The sequence below is a fragment of the Stenella coeruleoalba genome (genome assembly GCF_951394435.1).
Source record: "Stenella coeruleoalba genome assembly, contig: scaffold_65, whole genome shotgun sequence".
Classification (NCBI taxonomy): domain Eukaryota; kingdom Metazoa; phylum Chordata; class Mammalia; order Artiodactyla; family Delphinidae; genus Stenella; species Stenella coeruleoalba.
This window is the reverse complement of record NW_027645998.1, coordinates 1,503,924-1,519,772: the sequence shown is the minus strand read 5'-3', so window position 1 is coordinate 1,519,772 and position 15,849 is coordinate 1,503,924. Positions and strand designations below refer to the sequence as shown.

Genomic DNA, 15,849 nt, shown 5'->3' with positions numbered 1-15,849 from the left:
CCCCCTGGTCAAAAGGGCCATCTGAAAAAAGTGTAAAATCCAGAAAGGCAGGACAGACCATGGAGAACTGGGAGCCTTGTTATGCTGATGGGCGGGATGTAAATTGCCAACAGACACTTGGGAGAAGTGTATGGTGTTTCCTGAAACATCTAAAAAACAAAGCAACAGAGCCTAGGGCACTTCCACTTATGGTCCTATAGCATAGGGAAATTAAAATCAAAAAGACACATCCACCCCAAAGTTTGGGACGCCTCTGTTTACAAGAACCTCATTTACAGTACAAGTTCAACATCGCAGAAAGTGAAAAATGGATAAAGAACTTGTGGTATTTACTTACAAAACAATATCACTCAGCAATGAAATCTATGTCATCAGGCCCTTAGCAGCACAATGAGTGGATTCAGGTATGATGATTCTAACTGAAATAAGTCACACAGAAAAAGAAACATCATAAGATATCAGTAATACACGGAATGTAAACTTGGCTACACAGGAACTGAATTACAGAACAGAACAGGGTCTCAAATTTAGAAAACCAACTTATGCTTGCTTAAGGGGAAAGGTGAGTTGGGGTGCTCCATAAAACCAGAGATTGAAATGAGCACAGATAAAGTTCCTTAAGCCAAATATGGAATAGACAAGAGCTACTCCTTGCTCAACGAAATGGACTCAACACCGCATATTAAACGCCTAAGAATGTACCTGACTAGTAAGTATCTTAAAACCTATGGATTGCTATGTCTCCGAAAGAGAATCAAGCATGTGTACAGGGGCATAAACGCAGCAGTGATAGGATTGGAGAGGTTCGGTGAGCAAATGAAGACCCTTTGAAGTCATATTGCATGGTACCCATTCCACGGGTTTCAACTACCCAGGTTTAAGGTATTCTTCCTTCAGCTAAAACATGCATGTGGAACCTAGAGTATGATCAACCATGTGATCGGGAGACGTGTTCAAATATGTCTCAGTATTCGTACCCTGGTACTCGGGTGCAACATTCCAGTCGCTTTACTAACACTCTCCCGACTTGGAGAGTCAGTCCCTTTAACCTCCTGTTTGGCCCAGTTTGCAATTTCTGCGGAAGATGAACAGGAATAGTGAGAACCAATGAGAGACTAGCTGGAGGTGTCTGGACGGGCAAATTTAACTCTCATTTCCCACCAGGAAGAGGAAATAACCAAAGGCTCAGCGTGCCGTGCCGGAACCAGATTAGGGCCTGAAGCCATCCTGCGGTGTTGCGGACAGGTCACAAGAAAGCGAGTTGACGAAAGGAGCTCAGTGGCACTGTAATGCATAAACCTGCAGAGTTATAAATGACAGCTATCGTCCAAAAATATACTGAAGTAAGGCTGCCAAGAGGACTTGAAAGCGGGGCAGAATTGCAGGAAACCGATTTCAGGAGGTAGACTGGAATTGCATTTCAAGCATAGGAAAAGAGGCAGAACGTCCACAATGATGCACTTGGCCAAAAAGGGCGTATGCGTTTTTTCCTGAATATATTCAGGAAAAAACGCATACGCCCTTTTTGGCCAACCAAGCAAACTTGCAAAGGAAATCTGCACTACAATGAAGTCTCACTTCCCCCCGGTCAAAAGGGCCATCTGAAAAAAGTGTAAAATCCAGAAAGGCAGGACAGGCCATGGAGAACTGGGAGCCTTGTTATGCTGATGGGCGGGATGTAAATTGCCAACAGACACTCGGGAGAAGTGTATGGTGTTTCCTGAAACATCTAAAAAACAAAGCAACAGAGCCTAGGGCACTTCCACTTATGGTCCTATAGCTTAGGGAAATTAAAATCAAAAAGACACAGCCACCCCAAAGTATGGAACGGCTCTGTTTACAAGAACCTCATTTACAGTACAAGTTCAACATCGCAGAAAGTGACAAATGGATAAAGAAGTTGTGGTATTTACTTACAAAGCAATATCACGCAGCAATGAAATCTATGTCATCAGGCCCTTAGCAGCACAATGAGTGGATTCAGGTATGATGATTCTAACTGAAATAAATCACACAGAAAAAGAAACATCATAAGATATCAGTAATACAAGGAATGTAAACTTGGCTACACAGGAACTGAATTACAGAACAGAACAGGGTCTCAAATTTAGAAAACCAACTTATGCTTGCTTAAGGGTAAAGGTGAGTTGGGGTGCTGCATAAAACCAGAGATTGAAATGAGCACAGATAAAGTTCCTTAAGCCAAATATGGAATAGACAAGAGCTACTCCTTGCTCAACGAAATGGACTCAACACCGCATATTAAACGCCTAAGAATGTACCTGACTAGTAAGTATCTTAAAACCTATGGATTGCTATGTCTCTGAAAGAGAATCAAGCATGTGCACAGGGGCATAAACGCAGCAGTGATAGGATTGGAGAGGTTCGGTGAGCAAATGAAGACCCTTTGAAGTCATATTGCATGGTACCCATTCCACGGGTTTCAACTACCCAGGTTTAAGGTATTCTTCCTTCAGCTAAAACATGCATGTGGAACCTAGAGTATGATCAACCATGTGATCGGGAGACGTGTTCAAATATGTCTCAGTTTTCGTACCCTGGTACTCGGGTGCAACATTCCAGATGCTTTACTAACACTCTCCCCACTTGGAGAGTCAGTCCCTTTAACCTCCTGTTTGGCCCAGTTTGCAATTTCTGCGGAAGATGAACAGGAATAGGGAGAACCAATGAGAGACTAGCTGGAGGTGTCTGGACGGGCAAATATAACTCTCATTTCCTACCGGGAAGAGGAAATAACCAAAGGCTCAGCGTGCCGTGCCGGAACCAGATTAGGGCCTGAAGCCATCCTGCGGTGTTGCGGCCAGCTCAAAAGAAAGCGAGTTGAAGAAAGGAGCTCAGGGGCACTGTAATTCACAAAACTGCAGAGTTATAAATGACAGCTATCGTCCAAAAATAGACTGAAGTAAGGCTGCCAAGAGGACTTGAAAGCGGGGCAGAATTGCAGGAAACTGATTTCAGGAGGTAGACTGGAATTGCATTGAAAGCATAGGAAAAGAGGCAGAACGTCCACAATGATGCACTTGGCCAAAAAGGGCGTATGCGTTTTTTCCTGAATATATTCAGGAAAAAACGCATACGCCCTTTTTGGCCAACCAAGCAAGCTTGCAAAGGAAATCTGCACTACAATGAAGTCTCACTTCTCCCCGGTCAAAAGGGCCATCTGAAAAAAGTGTAAAATCCAGAAAGGCAGGACAGGCCATGGAGAACTGGGAGCCTTGTTATGCTGATGGGCGGGATGTAAATTTCCAACAGACACTCGGGAGAAGTGTATGGTGTTTCCTGAAACATCTAAAAAACAAAGCAACAGAGCCTAGGGCACTTCCACTTATAGTCCTATAGCTTAGGGAAATTAAAATCAAAAAGACACAGCCACCCCAATGTTTGGGACGCCTCAGTTTACAAGAACCTCGTTTACCGTACAAGTTCAATATCACAGAAATTGAAAAATGGATAAAGAACTTGTGGTACTTATTTACAATGCAGTATCACTCAGCAATGAAATCTATGTCATCAGGCTCTTAGCAGCATAATGAGTAGATTCAGGTACGATGATTCTAACTGAAATAAGTCACACAGAAAAAGAAACATCATAAGATATCACTAATACACGGAATGTAAACTTGGCTACACAGGAACTGAATTACAGAACAGAACAGGTACTCAAATTTAGAAAACCAACTTATGCTTGCTTAAGGGGAAAGGTGAGTTGGGGTGCTGCATAAAACCAGAGATTGAAATGAGCACAGATAAAGTTCCTTAAGCCAAATATGGAATAGACAAGAGCTACTCCTTGCTCAACGAAAGGGACTCAAAACCCCATATTAAACGCCTAAGAATGTACCTGACTAGTAAGTATCTTAAAACCTATGGATTGCTATGTCTCCAAAAGAGAATCAAGCGTGTGTACAGGGGCATAAACGCAGCAGTGATAGGATTGGAGAGGTTCGGTGAACAAATGAAGACCCTTTGAAGTCATATTGCATGGTACCCATTACACGGGTCTCAACTCTCCAGGTTTAAGGTATTCTTCCTTCAGCTAAAACATGCATGTGGAACCCAGAGTATGATCAACCATGTGAACGGGAGACGTGTTCAAATATGTCTCAGTTTTCGTACCCTGGTACTCGGGTGCAACATTCCAGACGCTTTACTAACACTCTCCCGAATTGGAGAGTCAGTCCCTTTAACCTCCTGTTTGGCCCAGTTTGCAATTTCTGCGGAAGATGAACAGGAATAGTGAGAACCAATGAGAGGCTAGCTGGAGGTGTCTGGACGGGCAAATTTAACTCTCATTTCCCACCAGGAAGAGGAATTAACCAAAGGCTCAGCATGCCGGGCCGGAACCAGATTAGGGCCTGAAGCCATCCTGCGGTGTTGCGGCCAGGTCACAAGAAAGCGAGTTGAAGAAAGGAGCTCAGGGGCACTGTAATTCACAAACCTGCAGAGTTATAAATGACAGCTATCGTCCAAAAATAGACTGAAGTAAGGCTGCCAAGAGGACTTGAAAGCGGGGCAGAATTGCAGGAAACCGATTTCAGGAGGTAGACTGGAATTGCATTGAAAGCATAGGAAAAGAGGCAGAACGTCCACAATGATGCACTTGGCCAAAAAGGGCGTATGCGTTTTTTCCTGAATATATTCAGGAAAAAACGCATACGCCCTTTTTGGCCAACCAAGCAAGCTTCCAAAGGAAATCTGCACTACAATGAAATCTCACTTCCCCCTGGTCAAAAGGGCCATCTGAAAAAAGTGTAAAATCCAGAAAGGCAACAGGCCATTGAGAACAGGGAGCCTTGTTATGCTGATGGGCGGGATGTAAATTGCCAACAGACACTCAGGAGAAGTGTATGGTGTTTCCTGAAACATCTAAAAAACAAAGCAACAGAGCCTAGGGCACTTCCACTTATGGTCCTATAGCTTAGGGAAATTAAAATCAAAAAGACACAGCCACCCCAAAGTTTGGAACGGCTCTGTTTACAAGAACCTCGTTTACAGTACAAGTTCAACATCGCAGAAAGTGAAAAATGGATAAAGAAGTTGTGGTATTCACTTACAAAGCAATATCACTCAGCAATGAAATCTATGTCATCAGGCCCTTAGCAGCACAATGAGTGGATTCAGGTACGATGATCCTAACTGAAATAAGTCACACAGAAAAAGAAACATCATAAGATATCACTAATACACGGAATGTAAACTTGGCTACACAGGAACTGCATTCCAAAGCAAAACAGGGTCTCAAATTTAGAAAACCAACTTATGCTTGCTTAAGGGGAAAGGTGAGTTGGGGTGCTGCATAAAACCAGAGATTGAAATGAGCACAGATAAAGTTCCTTAAGCCAAATATGGAATAGACAAGAGCTACTCCTTGCTCAACGAAATGGACTCAACACCGCATATTAAACGCCTAAGAATGTACCTGACTAGTAAGTATATTAAAACCTATGGATTGCTATGTCTCCGAAAGAGAATCAAGCATGTGTACAGGGGCATAAACGCAGCAGTGATAGGATTGGAGAGGTTCGGTGAGCAAATGAAGACCCTTTGAAGTCATATTGCATGGTACCCATTCCACGGGTTTCAACTACCCAGGTTTAAGGTATTCTTCCTTCAGCTAAAACATGCATGTGGAACCTAGAGTATGATCAACCATGTGACCGGGAGACATGTTCAAATATGTCTCAGTTTTCGTACCCTGGTACTCGGGTGCAATATTCCAGACGCTTTACTAACACTCTCCCGACTTGGAGAATCAGTCCCTTTAACCTCCTGTTTGGCCCAGTTTGCAATTTCTGCGGAAGATGAACAGGAATAGCGAGAACCAATGAGAGACTAGCTGGAGGTGTCTGGACGGGCAAATTTAACTCTCATTTCCCACCAGGAAGAGGAATTAACCAAAGGCTCAGCGTGCCGTGCCGGAACCAGATTAGGGCCTGAAGCCATCCTGCGGTGTTGCGGCCAGCTCACAAGAAAGCGAGTTGAAGAAAGGAGCTCAGGGGCACTGTAATTCACAAACCTGCAGAGTTATAAATGACAGCTATCGTCCAAAAATAGACTGAAGTAAGGCTGCCAAGAGGACTTGAAAACGGGCAGAATTGCAGGAAACCGATTTCAGGAGGTAGACTGGAATTGCATTGAAAGCATAGGAAAAGAGGCAGAACGTCCACAATGATGCACTTGGCCAAAAAGGGCGTATGCGTTTTTTCCTGAATATATTCAGGAAAAAACGCATACGCCCTTTTTGGCCATCCAAGCAAGCTTGCAAAGGAAATCTGCACTACAATGAAGTCTCACTTCCCCCCGGTCAAAAGGGCCATCTGAAAAAAGTGTAAAATCCAGAAAGGCAGGACAGGCCATGGAGAACTGGGAGCCTTGTTATGCTGATGGGCGGGATGTAAATTGCCAACAACCACTCGGGAGAAGTGTATGTTATTTCCTGAAACATCTAAAAAACAAGGCAACAGAGCCTAGGGCACTTCCACTTATGGTCCTATAGCTTAGGGAATTTAAAATCAAAAAGACACAGCCACCCCAAAGTTTCGAAAGGCTCTGTTTACAAGAACCTCATTTACAGTACAAGTTCAACATCGCAGAAAGTGAAAAATGGATAAAGAAGTTGTGGTATTTACTTACAAAGCAATATCACTCAGCAATGAAATCTGTGTCATCAGGCCCTTAGCAGCACAATGAGTGGATTCAGGTATGATGATTCTAACTGAAATAAGTCACACAGAAAAAGAAACATCATAAGATATCAGTAATACACGGAATGGAAACTTGGCTACACAGGAACTGAATTACAGAACAGAACAGGGTCTCAAATTTAGAAAACCAACTTATGCTTGCTTAAGGGGAAAGGTGAGTTGGGGTGCTGCATGAAACCAGAGATTGAAATGAGCACAGATAAAGTTCCTTAAGCCAAATATGGAATAGACAAGAGCTACTCCTTGCTCAACGAAATGGACTCAACACCGCATATTAAACGCCTAAGAATGTACCTGACCAGTAAGTATCTTAAAACCTATAGATTGCTATGTCTCCGAAAGAGAATCAAGCATGTGTACAGGGGCATAAATGCAGCAGTGATAGGATTGGAGAGGTTCAGTGAGCAAATGAAGACCCTTTGAAGTCATATTGCATGGTACCCATTCCACGGGTTTCAACTACCCAGATTTTAGGTATTCTTCCTTCAGCTAAAACATGCATGTGGAACCCAGAGTATGATCAACCATGTGATCGGGAGACGTGTTCAAATATGTCTCAGTTTTCCTCCCCTGGTACTCGGGTGCAACATTCCAGACGCTTTACTAACACTCTCCCCACTTGGAGAGTCAGCGCCTTTAAACTCCTGTTTGGCCCAGTTTGCAATTTCTGCGGAAGATGAACAGGAATAGCGAGAACAAATGAGAGGCTAGCTGGAGGTGTCTGGACGGGCAAATTTAACTCTCATTTCCCACCAGGAAGAGGAAATAACCAAAGGCTCTCCGTGCCGTACCGGAACCAGATTAGGGCCTGAAGCCATCCTGCGGTGTTGCGGCCAGCTCAAAAGAAAGCGAGTTGAAGAAAGGAGCTCAGGGGCACTGTAATTCACAAACCTGCAGAGTTATAAATGACAGCTATCGTCCAAAAATAGACTGAAGTAAGGCTGCCAAGAGGACTTGAAAGCGGGGCAGAATTGCAGGAAACCGATTTCAGGAGGTAGACTGGAATTGCATTGAAAGCATAGGAAAAGAGGCAGAACGTCCACAATGATGCACTTGGCCAAAACGGGCGTATGCGTTTTTTCCTGAATATATTCAGGAAAAAACGCATACGCCCTTTTTGGCCAACCAAGCAAGCTTGCAAAGGAAATCTGCACTACAATGAAGTCTCACTTCCCCCCGGTCAAAAGGGCCATCTGAAAAAAGTGTAAAATCCAGAAAGGCAGGACAGGCCATGGAGAACTGGGAGCCTTGTTATGCTGATGGGCGGGATGTAAATTGCCAACAACCACTCGGGAGAAGTGTATGGTGTTTCCTGAAACATCTAAAAAAGAAAGCAACAGAGCCTAGGGCACTTCCACTTATGGTCCTATAACTTAGGGAAATTAAAATCAAAAAGACACAGCCACCCCAAAGTTTGGAACGGCTCTGTTTACAAGAACCTCGTTTACAGTACAAGTTCAACATCGCAGAAAGTGAAAAATGGATAAAGAAGTTGTGGTATTCACTTACAAAGCAATATCACTCAGCAATGAAATCTATGTCATCAGGCCCTTAGCAGCACAATGAGTGGATTCAGGTATGATGATTCTAACTGAAATAAGTCACACAGAAAAAGAAACATCATAAGATATCAGTAATACACGGAATGGAAACTTGGCTATACAGGACCTGAATTACAGAACAGAACAGGGTCTCAAATTTAGAAAACCAACTTATGCTTGCTTAAGGGGAAAGGTGAATTGGGGTGCTGCATAAAACCAGAGATTGAAATGAGCACAGATAAAGTTCCTTAAGCCAAATATGGAATAGACAAGAGCTACTCCTTGCTCAACGAAATGGACTCAACACCGCATATTAAACGCCTAAGAATGTACCTGACTAGTAAGTATCTTAAAACCTATGGATTGCCATGTCTCCGAAAGAGAATCAAGCATGTGTGCAGGTGCATAAACGCAGCAGTGATAGGATTGGAGAGGTTCGGTGAGCAAATGAAGACCCTTTGAAATCATATTGCATGGTACCCTTTACACGGGTTTCAACTACCCAGGTTTTAGGTATTCTTCCTTCAACTAAAACATGCATGTGGAACCTAGAGTATGATCAACCATGTGATCGGGAGACCTGTTCAAATATGTCTCAGTTTTCGTACCCTGGTACTCGGGTGCAACATTCCAGACGCTTTACTAACACTCTCCTCACTTGGAGAGTCAGCGCCTTTAACCTCCTGTTTGGCACAGTTTCCAATTTCTGCGGAAGATGAACAGGAATAGCGAGAACCAATGAGAGGCTAGCTGGAGATGTCTGGACGGGCAAATTCAACTCTCATTTCCCACCAGGAAGAGGAAATAACCAAAGGCTCAGCGTGCCGTACCGGAACCAGATTAGGGCCTGAAGCCATCCTGCGGTGTTGCGGCCAGCTCAAAAGAAAGCGAGTTGAAGAAAGGAGCTCAGGGGCACTGTAATTCACAAACCTGCAGAGTTATAAATGACAGCTATCGTCCAAAAATATACTGAAGTAAGGCTGCCAACAGGACTTGAAAGCGGGGCAGAATTGCAGGAAACCGATTTCAGGAGGTAGACTGGAATTGCATTGAAAGCATAGGAAAAGAGGCAGAACGTCCACAATGATGCACTTGGCCAAAAAGGGCGTATGCGTTTTTTCCTGAATATATTCAGGAAAAAACGCATACGCCCTTTTTGGCCATCCAAGCAAGCTTGCAAAGGAAATCTGCACTACAATGAAGTCTCACTTCCCCCCGGTCAAAAGGGCCATCTGAAAAAAGTGTAAAATCCAGAAAGGCAGGACAGGCCATGGAGAACTGGGAGCCTTGTTATGCTGATGGGCGGGATGTAAATTGCCAACAACCACTCGGGAGAAGTGTATGTTATTTCCTGAAACATCTAAAAAACAAGGCAACAGAGCCTAGGGCACTTCCACTTATGGTCCTATAGCTTAGGGAATTTAAAATCAAAAAGACACAGCCACCCCAAAGTTTCGAAAGGCTCTGTTTACAAGAACCTCATTTACAGTACAAGTTCAACATCGCAGAAAGTGAAAAATGGATAAAGAAGTTGTGGTATTTACTTACAAAGCAATATCACTCAGCAATGAAATCTGTGTCATCAGGCCCTTAGCAGCACAATGAGTGGATTCAGGTATGATGATTCTAACTGAAATAAGTCACACAGAAAAAGAAACATCATAAGATATCAGTAATACACGGAATGGAAACTTGGCTACACAGGAACTGAATTACAGAACAGAACAGGGTCTCAAATTTAGAAAACCAACTTATGCTTGCTTAAGGGGAAAGGTGAGTTGGGGTGCTGCATGAAACCAGAGATTGAAATGAGCACAGATAAAGTTCCTTAAGCCAAATATGGAATAGACAAGAGCTACTCCTTGCTCAACGAAATGGACTCAACACCGCATATTAAACGCCTAAGAATGTACCTGACCAGTAAGTATCTTAAAACCTATAGATTGCTATGTCTCCGAAAGAGAATCAAGCATGTGTACAGGGGCATAAATGCAGCAGTGATAGGATTGGAGAGGTTCAGTGAGCAAATGAAGACCCTTTGAAGTCATATTGCATGGTACCCATTCCACGGGTTTCAACTACCCAGATTTTAGGTATTCTTCCTTCAGCTAAAACATGCATGTGGAACCCAGAGTATGATCAACCATGTGATCGGGAGACGTGTTCAAATATGTCTCAGTTTTCCTCCCCTGGTACTCGGGTGCAACATTCCAGACGCTTTACTAACACTCTCCCCACTTGGAGAGTCAGCGCCTTTAAACTCCTGTTTGGCCCAGTTTGCAATTTCTGCGGAAGATGAACAGGAATAGCGAGAACAAATGAGAGGCTAGCTGGAGGTGTCTGGACGGGCAAATTTAACTCTCATTTCCCACCAGGAAGAGGAAATAACCAAAGGCTCTCCGTGCCGTACCGGAACCAGATTAGGGCCTGAAGCCATCCTGCGGTGTTGCGGCCAGCTCAAAAGAAAGCGAGTTGAAGAAAGGAGCTCAGGGGCACTGTAATTCACAAACCTGCAGAGTTATAAATGACAGCTATCGTCCAAAAATAGACTGAAGTAAGGCTGCCAAGAGGACTTGAAAGCGGGGCAGAATTGCAGGAAACCGATTTCAGGAGGTAGACTGGAATTGCATTGAAAGCATAGGAAAAGAGGCAGAACGTCCACAATGATGCACTTGGCCAAAACGGGCGTATGCGTTTTTTCCTGAATATATTCAGGAAAAAACGCATACGCCCTTTTTGGCCAACCAAGCAAGCTTGCAAAGGAAATCTGCACTACAATGAAGTCTCACTTCCCCCCGGTCAAAAGGGCCATCTGAAAAAAGTGTAAAATCCAGAAAGGCAGGACAGGCCATGGAGAACTGGGAGCCTTGTTATGCTGATGGGCGGGATGTAAATTGCCAACAACCACTCGGGAGAAGTGTATGGTGTTTCCTGAAACATCTAAAAAAGAAAGCAACAGAGCCTAGGGCACTTCCACTTATGGTCCTATAACTTAGGGAAATTAAAATCAAAAAGACACAGCCACCCCAAAGTTTGGAACGGCTCTGTTTACAAGAACCTCGTTTACAGTACAAGTTCAACATCGCAGAAAGTGAAAAATGGATAAAGAAGTTGTGGTATTCACTTACAAAGCAATATCACTCAGCAATGAAATCTATGTCATCAGGCCCTTAGCAGCACAATGAGTGGATTCAGGTATGATGATTCTAACTGAAATAAGTCACACAGAAAAAGAAACATCATAAGATATCAGTAATACACGGAATGGAAACTTGGCTATACAGGACCTGAATTACAGAACAGAACAGGGTCTCAAATTTAGAAAACCAACTTATGCTTGCTTAAGGGGAAAGGTGAATTGGGGTGCTGCATAAAACCAGAGATTGAAATGAGCACAGATAAAGTTCCTTAAGCCAAATATGGAATAGACAAGAGCTACTCCTTGCTCAACGAAATGGACTCAACACCGCATATTAAACGCCTAAGAATGTACCTGACTAGTAAGTATCTTAAAACCTATGGATTGCCATGTCTCCGAAAGAGAATCAAGCATGTGTGCAGGTGCATAAACGCAGCAGTGATAGGATTGGAGAGGTTCGGTGAGCAAATGAAGACCCTTTGAAATCATATTGCATGGTACCCTTTACACGGGTTTCAACTACCCAGGTTTTAGGTATTCTTCCTTCAACTAAAACATGCATGTGGAACCTAGAGTATGATCAACCATGTGATCGGGAGACCTGTTCAAATATGTCTCAGTTTTCGTACCCTGGTACTCGGGTGCAACATTCCAGACGCTTTACTAACACTCTCCTCACTTGGAGAGTCAGCGCCTTTAACCTCCTGTTTGGCACAGTTTCCAATTTCTGCGGAAGATGAACAGGAATAGCGAGAACCAATGAGAGGCTAGCTGGAGATGTCTGGACGGGCAAATTCAACTCTCATTTCCCACCAGGAAGAGGAAATAACCAAAGGCTCAGCGTGCCGTACCGGAACCAGATTAGGGCCTGAAGCCATCCTGCGGTGTTGCGGCCAGCTCAAAAGAAAGCGAGTTGAAGAAAGGAGCTCAGGGGCACTGTAATTCACAAACCTGCAGAGTTATAAATGACAGCTATCGTCCAAAAATATACTGAAGTAAGGCTGCCAACAGGACTTGAAAGCGGGGCAGAATTGCAGGAAACCGATTTCAGGAGGTAGACTGGAATTGCATTGAAAGCATAGGAAAAGAGGCAGAACGTCCACAATGATGCACTTGGCCAAAAAGGGCGTATGCGTTTTTTCCTGAATATATTCAGGAAAAAACGCATACGCCCTTTTTGGCCATCCAAGCAAGCTTGCAAAGGAAATCTGCACTACAATGAAGTCTCACTTCCCCCCGGTCAAAAGGGCCATCTGAAAAAAGTGTAAAATCCAGAAAGGCAGGACAGGCCATGGAGAACTGGGAGCCTTGTTATGCTGATGGGCGGGATGTAAATTGCCAACAGACCCTCAGGAGAAGTGTATGGTGTTTCCTGAAACATCTAAAAAACAAAGCAACAGAGCCTAGGGCACTTGCGCTTATGGTCCTATAGCTTAGGGAAATTAAAATGAAAAAGACACAGCCACCCCAATGTTTGGGACGCCTCCGTTTACAAGAACCTCGTTTACCGTACAAGTTCAATATCACAGAAAGTGAAAAATGGATAAAGAACTTGTGGTACTTACGTACAATGCAGTATCACTCAGCAATGAAATCTATGTCATCAGGCCCGTAGCAGCATAATGAGTGGATTCAGGTACGATGATTCTAACTGAAATAAGTCACACAGAAAAAGAAACATCATAAGATATCACTAATACACGGAATGTAAACTTGGCTACACAGGAACTGCATTCCAACACAGAACAGGGTCTCAAATTTAGAAAACCAACTTATGCTTGCTTAAGGTGAAAGGTGAGTTGGGGTGCTGCATAAAACCAGAGATTGAAATGAGTACAGATAAAGTTCCTTAAGCCAAATATGGAATAGACAAGAGCTACTCCTTGCTCAACGAAATGGACACAAAACCCCATATTAAACGCCTAAGAATGCACCTGACTAGTAAGTATCTTAAAACCTATGGATTGCTATGTCTCCGAAAGAGAATCAAGCATGTGTACAGTGGCATAAACGCAGCAGTGATAGGATTGGAGAGGTTCGTGAGCAAATGAAGACCCTTTGAAGTCATATTGCATGGTACCCATTCCACGGGTTTCAACTACCCAGGTTTAAGGTATTCTTCCTTCATCTAAAACATGCATGTGGAACCGAGTATGATCAACCATGTGATCGGGAGGCGTGTTCAAATATGTCTCAGTTTTCGTACCCTGGTACTCGGGTGCAACATTCCAGACGCTTTACTAACACTCTCCCCACTTGGAGAGTCAGTCCCTTTAACTTCCTGTTTGGCCCAGTTTGCAATTTCTGTGGAAGATGAACAGGAATAGCGAGAACCAATGAAAGACTAGCTGGAGGTGTCTGGATGGGCAAATATAACTCTCATTTCCCACCAGGAAGAGGAATTAACCAAAGGCTCAGCATGCCGGGCCGGAACCAGATTAGGGCCTGAAGACATCCTGCGATGTTGCGGCCAGGTCACAAGAAAGCGAGTTGAAGAAAGGAGCTCAGGGGCACTGTAATTCACAAACCTGCAGAGTTATAAATGACAGCTATCGTCCAAAAATAGACTGAAGTAAGGCTGCCAAGAGGACTTGAAAGCGGGGCAGAATTGCAGGAAACCGATTTCAGGAGGTAGACTGGAATTGCATTGAAAGCATAGGAAAAGAGGCAGAACGTCCACAATGATGCACTTGGCCAAAAAGGGCGTATGCGTTTTTTCCTGAATATATTCAGGATAAAACGCATACGCCCTTTTTGGCCAACCAAGCAAGCTTCCAAAGGAAATCTGCACTACAATGAAGTCTCACTTCCCCCCGGTCAAAAGGCCATCTGAAAAAAGTGTAAAATCCAGAAAGGCAACAGGCCATTGAGAACTGGGAGCCTTGTTATGCTGATGGGCGGGATGTAAATTGCCAACAGACACTCAGGAGAAGTGTATGGTGTTTCCTGAAACATCTAAAAAACAAAGCAACAGAGCCTAGGGCACTTCCACTTATGGTCCTATAGCTTAGGGAAATTAAAATCAAAAAGACACAGCCACCCCAAAGTTTGGAACGGCTCTGTTTACAAGAACCTCGTTTACAGTACAAGTTCAACATCGCAGAAAGTGAAAAATGGATAAAGAAGTTGTGGTATTCACTTACAAAGCAATATCACTCAGCAATGAAATCTATGTCATCAGGCCCTTAGCAGCACAATGAGTGGATTCAGGTACGATGATTCTAACTGAAATAAGTCACACAGAAAAAGAAACATCATAAGATATCACTAATACACGGAATGTAAACTTGGCTACACAGGAACTGAATTACAGAACAGAACAGGGTCTCAAATTTCGAAAACCAACTTATGCTTGCTTAAGGGGAAAGGTGAGTTGGGGTGCTGCATAAAACCAGAGATTGAAATGAGCACAGATAAAGTTCCTTAAGCCAAATATGGAATAGACAAGAGCTACTCCTTGCTCAACGAAATGGACTCAACACCGCATATTAAACGCCTAAGAATGTACCTGACTAGTAAGTATCTTAAAACCTATGGATTGCTATGTCTCCGAAAGAGAATCAAGCATGTGTACAGGGGCATAAACGCAGCAGTGATAGGATTGGAGAGGTTCGGTGAGCAAATGAAGACCCTTTGAAGTCATATTGCATGGTACCCATTACACGGGTCTTAACTCTCCAGGTTTAAGGTATTCTTCCTTCAGCTAAAACATGCATGTGGAACCCAGAGTATGATCAACCATGTGAACGGGAGACGTGTTCAAATATGTCTCAGTTTTCCTCCCCTGGTACTCGGGTGCAACATTCCAGACGCTTTACTAACACTCTCCCGACTTGGAGAGTCAGTCCCTTTAACCTCCTGTTTGGCCCAGTTTGCGATTTCTGCGGAAGATGAACAGGAATAGCGAGAACCAATGAGAGGCTAGCTGGAGGTGTCTGGACGGGCAAATTCAACTCTCATTTCCCACCAGGAAGAGTAATTAACCAAAGGCTCAGCGTGCCGTGCCGGAACCAGATTAGGGCCTGAAGCCATCCTGCGGTGTTGCGGCCAGGTCACAAGAAAGCGAGTTGAAGAAAGGAGCTCAGGGGCACTGTAATTCACAAACCTGCAGAGTTATAAATGACAGCTATCGTCCAAAAATAGACTGAAGTAAGGCTGCCAAGAGGACTTGAAAGCGGGGCAGAATTGCAGGAAACCGATTTCAGGAGGTAGACTGGAATTGCATTGAAAGCATAGGAAAAGAGGCAGAACGTCCACAATGATGCACTTGGCCAAAAAGGGCGTATGCGTTTTTTCCTGAATATATTCAGGAAAAAACGCATACGCCCTTTTTGGCCAACCAAGCAAGCTTGCAAAGGAAATCTGCACTACAATGAAGTCTCACTTCCCCCCGGTCAAAAGGGCCATCTGAAAAAAGTGTAAAATCCAGAAAGGCAGGACAGGC

General features: G+C 43.8%; 1 long non-coding RNA gene across 2 annotated transcripts in view; it reads right to left on the bottom strand.

Moving 5' to 3' along the window:
* Window positions 1-14,572: 14,572 nt before the first annotated feature.
* Window positions 14,573-15,849, bottom strand: part of LOC307181403 — a 165,385-nt gene continuing 164,108 nt past the window's right edge. For both annotated transcript variants that reach the window (XR_013826680.1, XR_013826681.1), the window contains one exon: window positions 14,573-14,630. This is a non-coding gene — a long non-coding RNA (uncharacterized lncRNA). The remainder of the gene's footprint in view (window positions 14,631-15,849) is intronic.